Genomic DNA, 17136 nt, shown 5'->3' with positions numbered 1-17136 from the left:
CATCCCAATTCCTTTCTTAGATAAACAATAGCAGACTGTACACACTGAGGATTTTTTGTTTTTGTTTTGCTTTGCTTAGAAATGTATTCTGAAGATAACTTTGTAGTAGTATATGGAGATATTCCTCATTCTGTTTTATAGCTGCTTAGTACTCTATTGTGTATACATACAGTATTGTGGGCTTCCCAGGTGGCTCAGTAGTAAAGAATCCACCTGCCAATGCAGGAGACTAAGGAGACACAGGTTTGATCCCTGGGTCGGGAAGATCCCCTGGAGGAGGGCATGGCAACCCACTCTAGTACTCTTGCCTGGAGAATCCCATGGACAGAGGAGCCTAGCTGGCTACAGTCCATGGGGTAACAAAGAGTCAGATACAACTTAGTGACTGAACAATGACATATATATATAAGCATGTATATAATAATAAGATATTAAGTTGGATCTCTAAGACAGTTTCTACCTTAATGAAACTTAAAGACAACCAGCACAGTAATGAAAATGTGAAATACCTGGTAATTAGTTAATGTCTATATGATTGGCCTTTTCGTGATGATATAGGTTATTATAATAGCAGATGATTTGCTCAAGGTTTTATTCAATCTCCTCACTTGTAATTGGCTATAACTTACACCTCTCTGCTTCAGTGAGATGTTGTAAAGATCACACAGGCTAACGGAGTGAGCAGCAGTCTGAGACAGACATGAACTTACTAAAAGCAACATACTTATATCGTCCCTTGCTGTATTTCCCCCTTCTCATACACATTGTGAGAAGAAACATTTTTTAAAATACATTTTTCCCCCTTCTCTTTTTCCCATCTTTTTTTCTCCTCTCATAATTTCTAAGCACTTTGGTTAAAGCTCTTTTAAGTGAACTGTTTTATGTCCTTGAGAAAGCAAATAAGGGTTGAAATACAAGTGCCTCTGAGCTCTTGCCCGGGTGAGGGAGGGGAGGTTGGGCCTCTGTGCTGGGGGTGGCTGTAGGTCTCTCAGCTGGACTGCTGGCCATCTTTCTGTATGAAGTCTAGAGGAAAGGAGGCTTTCAAGCATGGGTCCTGAATTTGAAGGGAGATAGAAGCTCTAAATATAAGGCTTGGCATTCTGGACACTTGCAGTTGAACTTTATTCTTTTCTCTTTTTAATACTGACCCAAACCAAAAGCTTACACCTGTCTTTTATCATTAGTAATACGAAATTCAGGAAAGAAGGGAGAAATATTTTAGTTGAAAATATTAGAAAGCATTGTGTGTTTCTGTAAGCAAATATGTAAACAATTGTAAAAGTTTTGTTTTCTAGTCTATTGGGGTAGATGGAGTAGTGGTTGGAAATGTTAAGTAATCAAAATATTTCACAGAGTGAATTTTTGTTTTTTCCAGTGATTTTTATTCACTCTTATTAAGAAATCCACGAAACTGTAGTTCATATGTCAGATTCAAAATCCACAGCCACCCTCACTGGCTATTTTCAGTTTCATGGTTTGCTCTACTAGCAATTATTTCCTCAAATTAGGGCTGCCAAATTTAGCAAATAAGAATAGAGGATGCTCAGATAATTTGAATTTCAGGTAAACAGCAACTTTTTTTTGGGGGGGTATAAAACGAAGTTCCATGCAGTATTGTTGACATTTGTATACTAAAAATGTATCCACTGTTTGTCTAAAATTTGAGTTCAACTGGATGGTCCTATATTTTACCCAGCAACCCTCCACCAAACCAAGTATATTAAGAGCCTGATTGAACAAGTCGAAAGCCTTTAAGTGATATTAATTGATGCCACCAAGCATTGAATTCTCTTGACTAGGGATCTTTTCACTAGTTGTCTTTTCAATTTTGCTTGCACTGCCCATGTCATCACGAGTCAGTGGCTTGATATGAAACAAACCTCTATGCCATTTGTACTAATTACTGTGGTTACATTATTTAAATATCACAATCACTATTCAAATGTAACTACGAAAAGGAAGCTATTTCTAATAAAAGAGAGTTGAATGTATTGGGTGATTCCTGAAATTTCAGGGGTCCATTGAAATGCTTAAGATTTAAAAAGCTGTCATTGGTTATGCAGTGCCCTGCTGAGCCATACTGGAGCTTGAGGAAATTAAAAAAATCAGTAATACTATCAGTAATACCAAGGCTGTCTTTATTTAAAGTACTGGTGTAATGTTCATCATGGGTTTTCTGTATTAATTTAGATTTTTTTTTTTAAAAAGGTTTATTGAGCTTTAATTCACATAAATAGAATATGTGAATTTATAGATCCATTTGTACACCCGTGGTGGATTCATGTCAATGTATGGCAAAACCAATACAGTATTGTAAATTAAAATAAAGGAAAAAAATAATAAATGATAACAAGAGAAAAAAAATGTACAGTTCCAATTTATAGTAGCCAAAGCATGGAAATAATGTAATTGTCCATTGATAGATGAAGATGTGGTACATTTATACAGTGGAATATTACTCAGCCATGAAAAAGAATAAATAATGCCATTTACAGCAACATGAATGGACCTAGGGGATGACAGAGGATGAGCTGCTTGGATGGCATTACAGACTCAATGGACATGAGTTTGAGTAAACTCTGGGAGTTGGTGATGGACAGGGAGGCCTGGCATGCTGCAGTTCATGGGGTCTCAAAGAGTCAGACATGACTGAGCAACTGAATTGAACTGAATGGACCTAGAGCTTTTCATAGTAAGTGAAGTAAGGCAGATAAAGACAAATATCATATGTGGAATCTGAAAAAATGATACAAATGAACTTATTTACAAAACAGAAAGGTGCACAGATGTAGAAAACAAACTTATGGCTACCAAAAGGGAAAGGTGGGAGAGATATTAATTAGTAGTTTGGGATTAGCAGATACAAACTATTATATTAGGAAATAGATAACCAATGAGGTCCTACTGTTTAACACAGGGAACTATATTCAATATCTCATAATAAACTGTAATAGAAAATAATCTGAAAAGGAAAATATATATATATGTATAATTGAATCACTTTGCTTTATACTTGAAACAAGCACATTGGGAATTTTTCTTTTTTCCTGAGTTTTCAAGCTTTTTACTCAGTGCATGAAGTGACAGCCAGGAAAAAACAAAGTCACTTGATCTGCCATAATGAAAAAAATTCGTTTGTGTTCGGCCAGCCTTCCAGTGATATTTTGGTTTCTTAAGACTTAACATAGTAGGATCACAGTAGATAGTAAAAGGAAATAACAAGATCTCTACTTGGTCCTTTAATCCAAAGGCAGACTAGGAAGAATTGGATATGTCCCAAGAAACCCATTTCACTTTAGAACTGATTCAACCTAGTTTCAGGGAAAATCTAAAGTTCATTAGCAGATTAAAAAATGAGCAAGGAAGACAACGTTTAAATGACTGTTGCTTGCTCTGAATCCTGTTCAGCACACCACTAGACAACATGACTAGACAGCATGACTGATACTTAATTCTTCCTCATTTGGTTTAGGACTTAACCTATGACAAGTAAATAAATAATTTTGAATATAAGTACATTTAGGCAGTAAGCAATGCAACTAGAAAACCTTTTGCTATCCAGTTACCATGTTTAGGTATATATAGAGTGTAACCACAGACCCCGTCCAGCAGGGAAATTTGACAAAACCCCCTGTTTCTACCTGTAACCGCTGTCTGTGGATGTTATCCTGAGTGGAAGGTGTTTGTTCTTATGTTCAGTTCCTCATTAAGTAAACTGGACCACGCCTGTGGGGCCAATATCCAGAAAGATCAAAGCACCAAGGCTAAAGACAAAAAAAGCCAAGTTGTGGCACCTACTGTATAAACAGAGCAACACAGTATTCCTTTATCATACCATTCTATATAGCATGAGCACCAATCCATCTCTTGACACCAGCCCTTGCTTTCCCCAAATTTGACATTGCAATTGGTATACCCAGGTCATTACTGGATTCAGCTTTCTGGGTCCTTTGTTGTTGTCCAGTTGCTAAATTGTTTCCAATTCTTTGTTACCCCATAGACTGTAGCATGCCAGGCTCCCTTCCTCTCCACTATCTTCCTGAGTTTGTTCAAATTCCTGTCCATTGAATTGGCGATGCTGTCAAACCATCTCATCCTCTGCTGCTCGCCCTTCTTTCGCCTTCAGTCTTCCCCAGCATCAGGGTATTTTCTTATGAGTTGGCTCTTCACATCAGGTGGCCAAAGTATTGGAGCTTCAACTTCTGTATTAGTCCTTCCAGTAAATATTCAAGTTGATTTCCTTTAAGATTGACTAATTTGATTTCCTTGCAGTCCAAGGGACTCTCAAGAGTCTTCTCCAGCATCACAATTTGAAAGCATCAATTCTTTGGCACTCAGCCTTCTTTATGGTCCAGCTCTCACATCCATACATGACTACTGGAAAAACCGTAGCTTTGAAAACCATAAAGACCTTTGTTAGCAAATTGATGTCTCTGCTTTTTAATGCACTGTCTAGGTTTGCCATAGCTTTACTTCCAAAATGAACAAGCATCTTTTAATTTCATGGCTGCAGTCACTGTCTGCAGTGATTTTGGAGCCCAAGAAAATAAAATCTGTCACTATTTCCATTGTTTCCCCATTTGTTTGCCATGAAGTGATGGGACTGGATGCCATGATCTTCATTTTTTGAATGTTGAATTTTAAGCCAACTTTTTCCCTCTCCTCTTTCACCCTCATCAAGAGGCTCTTTAGTTCCTCTTCACTTTCTGCCATGAGAGTGCTATCATCTGCATATCTGGGTCCTTTAATTTGCTGCATATGCACTCTATTCTAAATGTGATTAATCACAAAAATAATCTCTTCAAGAAACCTTCAGAGCAAAATAACAGATTCCCTATTAACAGTAAGAGGAGCAAGTTTAATAGGCCAAAATAGAAGACAGGAAGTCTGACAGAACTCAGGTAGATGGCACAGGAGGTCTCTGATCTCAGGCCCCCTGTGCTGAGCAATAACGTCACTGGCAAACTCCAAGATGTAAGAACTGTAAATATCCAGTCATGCAGGAAACAAGAATGCTTCTTTCTCATTTAGTCATCCTCAGAACCCTCAGCAGACCTTTCGTTTGTAGCCACTTTCCAATTTGTGCCTTTGTCCTCTCTTGTATTTCATTGTACAATGAATAGTGTGAATTGTAGGGATGTGGGCTTTTTCCTCTTTTTCCTTTTGGTTTTCTTAGTGTCTCTTTCCTCACTTTCCTCTGAACTGCTGCATGCAGAATCATCTGACTGGGACGTGTCACTTTCTGCCTCTAGGAATAAAGCAGATTTCTTGAGAGACTTTCCTAGATTTTTTTCTTCCACTTCCATGGTTGTCTCTTTTTCCTAGCACTAGAAGCCCCAGTTTCTTCTGAGATCTCACTTGAGGAATCAGCTGTTCTATCTGTGGCTTCCTTTTTGCTTTTCTTCTGGTTTTTGTGTGACTTTTTTTTCCTTATTTTTTTGGTGGGATTTCTTTGGCTTTTTGTGTTTGTGGGTAGATGTTTTTTCCCCATTAGACGGCATGTACTATCTTATTGATCACTGTCTGTTTCAGATTCTTGAGGGTATAACTCTTTATAGCCACTGTGACCCCATCTGTCTGATGTGTTAGCTTCATAATCATATAACTACTTGTTCCAGGATTTAGCCTTAAGAAAATAAATCATCATCCAGTGCTCCAGAAATTTCATTCTTTGACTTCCAATAGTCTCTTGACTTTTTTCATCAAAACCATCATTAGGTATCTGGCTTGAACTGCTGGGTCACATTTTCCTTTTGGTCTCCCAGTAAGCATCTTCCATCTGTTTCTCCAGTTCTCTAATTCCTCCTGTATCTTATTGTGAGCATCTATGTGCCAGATGACATTCCTTAAGAGAACTTACCCCATGGAAACTTGGGACATTTTTCAATCCCTCGATCTTGAGGCAATCAGGCACTTGTGAGATGAGGAACCACTCCATTACAAGATTTCCTCCCACTTGGGAAGCCAAGAGTCAGGGCTCAAAGGCAGCTCTACACCATGCGCCACAGCCTCGTGTGGTGGGGGTGGAGGGAGGAAGTAGTCTCTAACACGACATTGTGATTCAGCTGTACTTCAGTAAAAAAAAGATGTACAATTCCATAATTTTTAGTAAATTCACAGATATGTGCAAATATTACCAGTCAATTTTGATATATTTTTATCACCAGAAAAATAAACACCTGCTCTTTAGATAACAGTCCTACCACCCACTATCTCCTTCAGCCCTAAGCAGCGACAAATCTACTTCCCATCTCTATGGTTAGCCTTATTCTGGACATTTTATATGAATGGAGTCATACAATATGTTACCTTACTTGACTGGCTTGTTTAAGTTAGTGTGTTATATTCAGTGGTCATCCATGTTGTAGCATGAATCAGAGCTTCCTTCCTTTTTATGGCTAAATGATATTCCATTATATAAATATAACACATTTTGTTTATTCATTCACAAATTGATAGTCATTGGCATTGTTTCCTGCTTTCAGCTATTTTGAATAATGCTGCTATGAACATATATGCAACTGTTTTTGTTTGATAAGCTGTTTTCAAATCTTTGGGGTGGATTCCTAGGAGTGGATGTGCAGATCATATGGTAATTCTATGTTCAACTTATTTTGGAACTGCAAAACTATTCCACAGAAATTGCACCATTTTGCAAAAATTCCCACTAATACTATACAAGGGTTCTAATTTCTCCATCCCCTAGCCAGCATTCATTATTACCTGGTTTTGTTTTGTTTTTCGTAATAGCCATCCTAATGGGTGAGAAGTAGTATCTCAATATGAATTTGATTTGCGTTTTGCCTGTGATTAGTGATGTTGAGCATCTTTTCATGTATTTGTTGGTCATTTGTGTATCTTCTCTACAGAAATATCTATTCATGATCTTTGTTCAATTCCTGATTGAATTTTTTATTGTTGATGAGTTGGAATTTTGTATATTAATCCCTTGTCAGACATATATTTGCAAGTATTCCCCCCATCCTATAGGTTGTCTTTTCACTTTTTTTGATAATGTACTTCGGTATATAAAAGTTTTTAATTTTGATGAAGTTCAAATTATATTTTGTTTTGTTGTTTATGGTTTTGGTATCATAGGAATTGTTTGCCAAAACTGAGGACATAGGGAGTTACCTCTATGTTTTCTTCTATTTCATCATTCAGCCCTAACATTTAGCTTTTTGATCCATTTTAGTTATATTTGTTTATGGTATGAAGTAAGGGTCCAATTTCATTCTTTTGCATGTGGCTATCCAACTGTGTGTGGTACCATTTGTTAAAGAGACTGTCCTCTCTCTGTTGAATGATCTTAGCACTCTTATTGAAAAGCAATTGACCAAAGATACATGGCTTTATTTCTGGACTATCAGTTCTGTTCTATTGATCCCTATGTCAGTTCTTATGCCAATACCAAACTGTTTTGATTACCATTGCTTGTTAGAAAGTTTTGAGATTAGGAAATTTGAGTCTTTCCACTTCGTTCTTATTTTTCAATATTGTTTTGACTATGCTAAGTCCCTTGCAATTATATATGAACCTTAGAATCAGCTAGACAGTTTCTACAAGGAAGTCAGTTGAGATTCTCATCGGCTCTATGTTAAATCTACAGATCAGTTTGGGGAGCATTGACATCTTAACATTATTAATTCAGTCCATGAACATAGGATATATACCCATTTATTTAGATCTTATTTTTCAGCAATATTTTGTAGTGTTCAGAGTACAACTTTTGTGCTTCTTTTGTTAAATTTATTCCAAAGTGTTCTTTCCTTTTGTGTGCTTTTATTAATGAAATTTTTTCTTAATTCCATTTTATACTTTTTATTGCAACTGTAGAAGTACAGCTGATTTCTACATATTGAAATTATATCCTGTAACCTTGGTGAACTCATTTATTAATTCTTAACAGTCTTTTTACTCAGTTCCTTAGGATTTGCTATGTGTAAGTTCATGTCATATGCTAATAGAGAAAGTTTCATTGCCTCGTTTCCAATCTGATGCCTTTTATTATTTTTTTCTTGACTGTTGCCCTGGCTACTACTTTGAGCACATTATTGAATAAAAATATTGAGAGCAGTTACCCTTGTTTTGTTCTTGATTGTGCAGGACAGGCATCCAATCTTTCATCATTAAGTATTGCATTAAATTAGCATTTATCTTGATTACTGAGTTTTGGGGAACCCCTGAAAAATTTCAGCGTGAGATGTCACTCAGTTCACTTCAGTCCTGGACCTGCACTTTAAAAAGATTTGAAGGAAATTATAAAAACTCCTAAGGATTTAGTACAAGTGGCTTTTTCTTCTCTTCCTGTTTTGAAGGAGACATCTATAAATCACAGTTCATGCATTCATTGTTTTGAGTGAGGTTAACTTGTGGAAAAAGATCCAGTTAGCAGGCTTATATACAAAGGAAAAGCCTTGTCTCTAGATCAAATGATAAGGCAAGGCACAAATGATTCCTATTTTAACTTTTTTGATTAATCAACAAACCTCAGCCCTGTATATATCCCATAATATGACTTAATCTATCGATATGAAAAATTGTGTATAGAGTTACCTACACTTCCCTTACTGTCTTTAATTTTGTTAAGTTTGCTAAACTTATTAGGGGCCCAGGAAAACTATTATCTTTATCCAGACCTGCATGTTCTGTGTACTCCCTTGAATCCCTTGCACAGTGTAAGCTGAGTGACCTAATTAATAAAGTGGAGATTTATTTTGGAAAAGTTTTTGTCTGGAATGTTGGCTTTCTATGAAGCTCTGATTAGTGAATTGTCATTTAAAGGTTTTTACTGTATTTGAAAGTCACTCACTAAAAAGAGATAAAACTCTAGTAAATGGACTGTACTAATTGTGATCAGGCCAGATGTTTGTTTTTTTCATTGAACTGACTCATGCTGATTATGACTGAATGGTGTGTTAACAGTATTCTTTTTAAAAGGAAATTCTTTGTTTTTTTTTAAATTTAATTTTGAAGAATATAATAAACTTTTAGAAGACAGATTACAATTAAATATATTTTTTGCTAAGATTGATTAGATTATGGTTATTAGATTATTAGATTATAACTTACAGTGGATCTTAGTTAAAGAGTTCTTAATATAATTAGTTGATCATGTGGGTAGAATTCAATACATTCTTCTTGGTCAGAATAACAAATATTATATAACATAAATATTATGTAATATATGAGTAGGCTTTTAAAAATCTGTTTACATTTTTCAAAATTTTCACATAAATATTTTGTCCAAAATATAGTCAAAGGATAAGCATCTTCTATTCATATTGACCTAAATCATTGGGGGAATAATTGACACTTTTTAAAGAAATCAGTGGTAAAATGCTGATTTTACCACTCGGAAAGAAATACTTTCATTTCTTTTGCTATTGTTTAGGTTTTGCTTAGTGTTTACAGCATGGACTTCAGGTTTCAGCTATAAATTGATTTGAAAACTAGTATCTTTAAGCTTAAAGGCCTCCAATGCAAAGACAATAAAATGATTCATTCTTTACTTTTATAATACTAGAAAATGTAATAAAAACACTGCCTTGCATCTGGATTTTTCAAGTCACTTGGAGCTTGATTATTCCATTATATTGGAGACAAAAGAATTTTTGTTTTAAGATAGCTTATGAATCTCATTTTGCTTGAATAAACAGCTTTCTGGTAAGGTGATTACTGTAATATAAAAGCACTTAAGAATTTTACCCTTTGGAACATGGAGGACAAATTCAATTTTGGCCAGCTAGCATGGGGATGGGAAAAAACAACCTTCACCTCCTTTCTTAAACTAACCCCAAACTGGAAGCTTTAATAATGAACCCAGTTAGTTGCCTTCTCCAGTAAAATGTACAATAAATTTTTCTTTATCTTCTCTGATTTTCTGTAAAGATTTCATTTAAAAGGCTTTTTGTAAGCTTTTGTCTTCTTCATTGTCTTGCTCCCTCTCTGTTTGGGAACGCATGTACACCCGTGGTGGATTCATGTCAATGTATGGCAAAACCAATACAGTATTGTAAAGTAAAATAAAGTAAAAATAAAAATTAAAAAAAAGTGAATTATAATCGGCACATAACATTATTAATTTCAGTTACAGAGCACAATGAATTGATATTTGTGTATAGCTTGAAATGATCACTTGAGGAAGTCTAGTTAGCATCTATCACTGTACATCATTACAGCTCTTTATTCTTAGCATCTATCACTGTACATCATTACAGCTCTTTATTCTTGTGATGGGAACTTTTAAGATTTACTCTTATAAATTTAAATTAAAACAAAGACTTAAAAAAAAAGATTTACTCTTAACAAATTTCAAATGCAGTACAGTATCATTAACTATAGTCACCATGTTGTACATTACATTGTCACTTTCTTTAAATTAAAAATATGTCTCGTGGAAACAAAAAAATATTTTTATTGTACCAAGGATTTTTATAAATTTTTATTGAAATATAGTTGATTTATAATGTGTCAAAGATGTACAGCAAAGTGATTCACATATAACATATATTCTTTTGAAAATTCTTTTTGTTGTATATTACTACAAGATACTGAGTAGAATTCCCTATGCTATACAGTAGATCCTTATTGATTATCTATTTTATATATAGTAATATATATATTTTAATCCCAAACTCCTAATTTATCCCTCTCCCAACTTTTCCCCTTTGATAGCCATGTTTGTTTTCTGTGTCTATGAGTCTATTTCTGTTTTGTATATAAGTCCATTTGTATCATTATTTTAGATGTGTAAGCAATATCATAATTCTGTTTGGCTTTCTCTGTCATATTTCACTTAATATGATAATCTCTAGGTCCATCCATGTTGCTGCATTATTTCATTCTTTTTAATGACTAAGTAGTATTCCATCTTCTTTATCCATTCATCTGTTGATGGACATTTTAGTTGCTTCTGTGTCTTGGCTGTTGTAAATAGTGCTGCAGTGAACATTGGGGTGCATGTACCTTTTCAAATTATAGTTTTGTCTGGATATATGCCCACAAATAGGGTAGCTGGGTCCTATGGTAATTCTATTTTTAGATTCTTAAGAAACTTCCGTACTATTCTCCATGGTGGTTGCACCAGTTTACATTCCCACCAACAGTATATGAGGGTCCCCTTTTTGCCACACCCTCTCCAGCATTTATTATTTGTAGACTTTTTGATGATGGCCATTCTGACTGGTGTGTGGTGATACCTCATAATAGTTTTGACTTGCATTTCTTTAATAAATAGCGATGTTGAGCATTTTTTCATGTATCCTTTGGCCATCTATATGTCTTCTTTAGAGAAATATCTATTTAGATCTCTCCATTTTTTGATTGGGTTGTTTGTTTTTTTATATTGAGCTATAAATGAGCTGTTTATATATTTTGGAAATTAATCTCTTGTCAGTCATATCATTTTCAAGTACTTTCTACCATTCTATATGTTGTCTTTTCATTTTGTTTATGGTTTCTGTTGCTTTGTCATTTTCTTGTTTGTATAAGTGAAGATACAGGATTCTTCATGGTTTTAGTAGGATCTGAGCAGTGTCTTACTATCTTTTGAATGTAAAAACGTGGAAAAATAGTATGGAGGTTTCTCAAAAAATAAAAATAGAACTGCCATATGATCCAGCAGTTCCACTCCTAGGTATATATCTGAAAAAAAGAAGAAAACACTAAGTTGAAAAGATACATGCACCCCAGTGTTCATAACAGCATTATTTATAACAGCCAAGATATGGAAACAACCTAAGTGTCCACCAACAGATGAACTGATAAAAAGAGGTGACACACACACACTGGAATACTACTTAGGCGTTAAAAATGAGTTTTGCCATTTGCAGCAGCATGAATGGACTTGGCGTATATTATGCTTAGTGAAATAAGTCAGACAGAAAGACAATTACTGTTTGTTATCACTTATATGTAGAATCTAAAAAATAAAACAAGCTAGTGAATATAACAAAAATGAGACATACTTGTAGATAAAAGAACAAAATAGTGGTTATCAGTGGGGAGAGGGAAGTAAGTAGGGGAAAGATACAAGTGAAGGATTAAGAGATACAAACTACTATGTATAAAATAAAATACAAGGCTATATTATACAGTACAAGGAATGTAACCAATATTTTATAATAACTATAGATGAAATATAACCTTTAAAAATTGTGAATCACTTTTTTGTATACCTGAAACTTATCTAATATTGACTATAACTCAGTAAATTTTTCTAAATGTGGCGAAGGATAATAATGTGTCTTTAACATGCTGTAAGTTCTCTTGGTTTCTGACACACGCACTCACACAAATTGAGGTTGAACCTCTCTTCTTATGCTTCTTTGTTGTTCTTCTTCTAGGAAAGGCCTGTTCAAATACTTGCCCATTGGGTTCCTCATCTTTATAAATGATTTTGGGGGGACTACTTTATGTATGATGAGCATTAAACTTTTGCCTGGGACTTCCTTGGTAACTCAGTGGTAAAGAATCTGCCTGCCAATGCAGGAGACACAGGTTTGATCCCTGATCCGGGAAGATCCCACATGCCGTGGAGCAACTAAGCCCGTGTGCCACAACTACTGAGCCTGTGCTCTAGAGTCCTGAAGGCACAACTACTGAGCCTGCATGCCACAACAGCTGAAGCCTGCATGACCGAGAGCCTGTGCTCCACAACAAGAGAATCCACTGCAATGAGAAGCCTGCACACAGCAACTAGAGAGTAGCCCCACCCTCCACAACTAGAGAAAAGCCCTAGCAGCAATGAAGACCCATCACAGCCCAAAATAAGTACATAAATAAAAATTTCAAAAGAAAACCTTTCGCCTGTAGTAGTTGTTACAGTCCCTTTCCACTTCCCCTTGTCTTTTAAGTGTGTTGCAGCATATAAATTTGTAACTTCTTTTTAAACTAACAACCATATAGACCACTTTTATTTTCTTTATGGCTTCTGTGTTTTTTGTTGGCCCTTAGATTGTTTTTATGTCCTGTTAAAAAGATACTCTCTCCCGTTCAGTAGGTTGCCATTTTCTTTTCTTGATAAGTTTCCTTTGTGTGCAAAAGCTTTTAAATTAAATTCGGTCCCATTTGTTTATTTTTGCTTTTGTTTCCCGTTTCTGTGGAGACAGATCTAAAACATACTGCTAAGACCAAGGTCAAAGAGTCTATTGCCTTTGCTTTCTTCTAGGAGTTTTATGGTTTAATATCCAAAATGTATAAAGAACTTATACACCTCAATATATAAAAAAACAAATAATGATTAAAAAATGGGAATAGGTATTTTTCCAAAGAAGACACACAGATGGCCAACAGACACATGAAAAGATGCTCAACATCACCAATCATCAGGAAAATGCAAATCAAAGCCACGGTGAGATAGCACCTTACACCTCTCAGGATGGCTATCATCAAAACAACAAGAAATGATAAGTGTTGGCAAGAATGTGGAGGTAAGGGAACCTTTGTGTACTATCAGTGGAAATTAAATTGGTGCAGCCACAGTGGAAAATATTATGGATGTTCTTCAAAAAAGTGAAAATAAAACTACCATGTGATCCAGCAACTTGATTCCTGGGTATTTATCAAAAGAAAACAAAAATACCAATTATAAAAGATATATGCACCCCAGTGTTCATAGCATTATTCATAATAGCCAAGATATGTAAACACCTTAGATATACATCAGTTCAGTTCAGTTCAGTACAGTTGCTCAGTCGTGTCCGACTCTTTGCGACCCTATGAATCACAGCACACCAGGCCTCCCTGTCCATCACCAACTCCCGGAGTTCACTCAAACTCATGTCCATTGAGTCGGTGATGCCATCCAACCATCTCATCCTCTGTCATCACCTTCTCCTGCCCCCAGTCCCTCCCAGCATCAGGGTCTTTTCCAATGAGTCAACTCTTCACATGAGGTATGCATCAATAGATGAATTAATAAAGATTTTATATATATATATATATATATGTATATATACACACATATATATATATATATATATACACACAATGGAATACTACTCAGTTATCCATCAACAGATGGGTTAATAAAGAAGACTTGATATATATACGCAATGGAATATTACTCAGTCATAAAAAATGAAATTTTGCGATTGTGTCAACATGGATAGACCTGGACGGTTTTGTACCTAGTGAAATAAGCCAGACAGAGAAAGTCCAATACAGTGTTTTCACTAATCTGTGGAATCTAAAAAATGAAACAGATGAACAATTATAACAAAATAGAAACAGACTCACAGATATGGAGAACAAACTAGTTGTTACCCAAGGATAGGAAGTGGCAGGAGGAGCAAACTAGGTGAAGGGGATTAAGAGGTACAGACTACTAAGTATAAAATAGTTACAAGGATATAATTTACAGCACAGGGAATATCCTTTTTGTATGGAGTGTATTCTATAAAAATATTAAGTTACTATTTTGTACACCTGAAACTAATATAATGTTGTCTGTTAACTGCAATTAAAAAGAAGAAAATAAACTGCATTTTTTGTAATTTGAAAATGTGATCATTAAACAGGAAAAAATCTCCTTTATATTATTCTACTACTTTTATATTTTTTTTCATATTTAGAGATTTAATTCCTCTGAGGTGTATACATATATGGTATAGAGAGAACTTCTATTTTTTCCCACTAATGTATCCAGTTTCCTCACAAATATTTATTGAGAATTTCATCTTTTTGCTAATTGTGACTATCACATTCACCATAGTTAATAACCATATTTATTTTGATCTATTTTTAGATTCTGTTCTGTTGATCCTTCTGTCTGTTCCCATACTAGTACCACACTGTTTTGATAGTTACTGTACCTTAATAGTACATCAAGTGGAAGTTGCTTCCCCCCTTATTTAACAAAATATTTGGGCAATTTTTATGTGTTACATCTCCCATTGAACTATAGCTTCAACATGTAAAATATCCATCCTCCTCCACAAGAAAAATCTGACCCTTTGCTAATTTGATTGGGATTGCATTGCATTTCTATATGAATTTTGGGTAAAATGTCTGTTCTTCAATATTCTGTGTTGGGGGGTATCTGTGTCCATGTATTCATTTATTCAGGTCCTTTCCTGGGAGCTCAGACGGTAAAGAATTTGCCTGCAATGTGGAATACCTGGGTTCGATCCCTAGGTTGGGAAGATCCCCTGGAGGAGGGCATGGCAGCCACTTCAGTATTCTTGCCTGGAGAATCCCATGGACAGAGGAGCTTGGTGGGCTACAGTCCATAGGGTCATAAAGAGTCAGACATGACTAAGTGACTCACTTTAAAAAAAATTATTTTGTGAAATTTTATTTTTAAAAGTCTTTCACATTTCTTTTTAAGCTTATTCCTAGTTATCTTACGAATCTATGTCTTTGTGGAACTGATATTCTTGTAGTGGTCAATTTACTGTGTTAGTTTTCCAGTTAATTCTTCCTTTCAGTTCAGTTCAGTTCAGTTGCTCAGTTGTGTCTGACTCTTTGCTACCCCCATGGACTGCAGCACTCCAGGCCTCCCTGTCCATCTCCAGCTCCTGGAGTTTATTCAAATTCATGTCCATTGAGTCGGTGATGCTGTCCAATCATCTCATCCTCTGTTGTCCCCTTCTTCTCCCACCTTCAATCTTTACCAGCATCAAGGTCTTTTCAAATGAGTCAGCTCTTTGTATCAGGTGGCCACAGTATTAGTGTTTCAGCTTCAAAATCAGTCCTTCCAATGAACACTCAGGACTGATCTCCTTTAGGATGGACTGGTTGGATTGCCTTGCTGTCCAAGGGACTCTCAAGAGTCTTCTCCAACACCACAGTTCAAAAGCATTAATTCTTCGGTGCTCAGCTTTCTTTATAGTCCAACTTTCACATCCATACATGACTACTGGAAAAACCATAGCCTTGACTAGATGGACCTTTGTTGGCAAAGAAATGTCTGCTTTTTAATATGCTGTCTAGGTTGGTCATAACTTTTCTTCTGAGGAGTAAGCGTCTTTTAATTTCATGGCTGCAATCATGATCTGCAGTGATTTTGGAGCCCAGAAAAATAAAGTCTGCCACTGTTTCCACTGTTTCTCCATCTTTTTGCCATGAAGTGATGGGACCAGATGCCATGATCTTAGTATTCTGAATGTTGATCTTTAAGCCAACTTTTTCACTCTCCTCTTTCATTTTCATCAAGAGGCTCTTTAGTTCTTCTTCACTTTCTGCCACAAGGGTGGTTTCATCTGCATATCTGAGGTTATTGATATTTCTCCTGACAATCTTGATTCCAGCTTGTACTTCATCCAGCCCAGCATTTCTCATGATGTACTCTGCATATAAGTTAAATAAGCAGGGTGACAATATACAGCCTTGATGTACCCCTTTCCTTATTTGGAAGCAGTCTGTTGTTCTATGTACAGTTCTAACTGTTGCTTGTTGACCTGCATACAGATTTTTCAAGAGGCAGGTCAGGTGGTCTGGTATTCCCATCTCTTAAAGAATTTTCCACAGTTTGTTGTGATCCACACAGTCAAAGGCTTTGGCATAGTCAATAAAGCAGAAATAGATATTTTTCTGGAACTCTCTTGCTTTTTCCATGATCCAGTGGATGTTGGCAATTTGATCTCTGGTTCTTCTGCCTTTTCTAAAACCAGCTTGAACATCAGGAAGTTCACAGTTCACATATTGTTGAAGCCTGGCTTGGAGAATTTTGAGCATTTACTAGCGTGTGAGATGAGTGCAATTGTGTGGTAGTTTTAGCATTCTTTGGCATTGACAAAATGTGGTCCACTGGAGAAGGGAATTACAAACCACTTCAGTATTCTTGCCTCGAGAACCCCATGAACAGTATGAAAAGGCAAAAAGATAGGACACTGAAAGCTGAACTCCCCAGGTCAGTAGGTACCCAATATGCTACTGGAGATCAGTGGAGAAATAACTCCAGAGAGAATGAAGAGACAGAGCCAAAGCGAAAACAATACCCAGTTGTGGATGTGACTGGTGATGGAAGCAAGGTCCGATGCTATAAAGAGTAGTATTGCATAGGAACCTGGAATGTTAGGTCCATGAGTGAAGGCAAATTGGAAGTGATTAAACAGGAGATGGCAAGAGTGAATGTGAACATTTTAGGAATCAGTGAACTAAAAAATTCTTTTGGACTTTTTATAAAAACTT

At 35.8% G+C, this 17136-nt stretch overlaps 1 protein-coding gene and 1 pseudogene across 1 annotated transcript in view; one reads left to right on the top strand and one right to left on the bottom strand.

Annotated features, from left to right (window-relative positions):
• Positions 1-17136, top strand: part of KLHL13 (kelch like family member 13) — a 200525-nt gene that overhangs the window by 52514 nt on the left and 130875 nt on the right. The gene's annotated exons all lie outside the window — the stretch shown is intronic.
• On the bottom strand, positions 5028-5880 carry LOC128069874 (uncharacterized protein NKAPD1-like; annotated as a pseudogene).

Source organism: Budorcas taxicolor, chromosome X (assembly GCF_023091745.1).
Source record: "Budorcas taxicolor isolate Tak-1 chromosome X, Takin1.1, whole genome shotgun sequence".
In the NCBI taxonomy this organism is placed as follows: domain Eukaryota; kingdom Metazoa; phylum Chordata; class Mammalia; order Artiodactyla; family Bovidae; genus Budorcas; species Budorcas taxicolor.
Note: the sequence above shows the minus strand (reverse complement) of the source record. Positions and strands in the feature narration are given on the sequence as shown.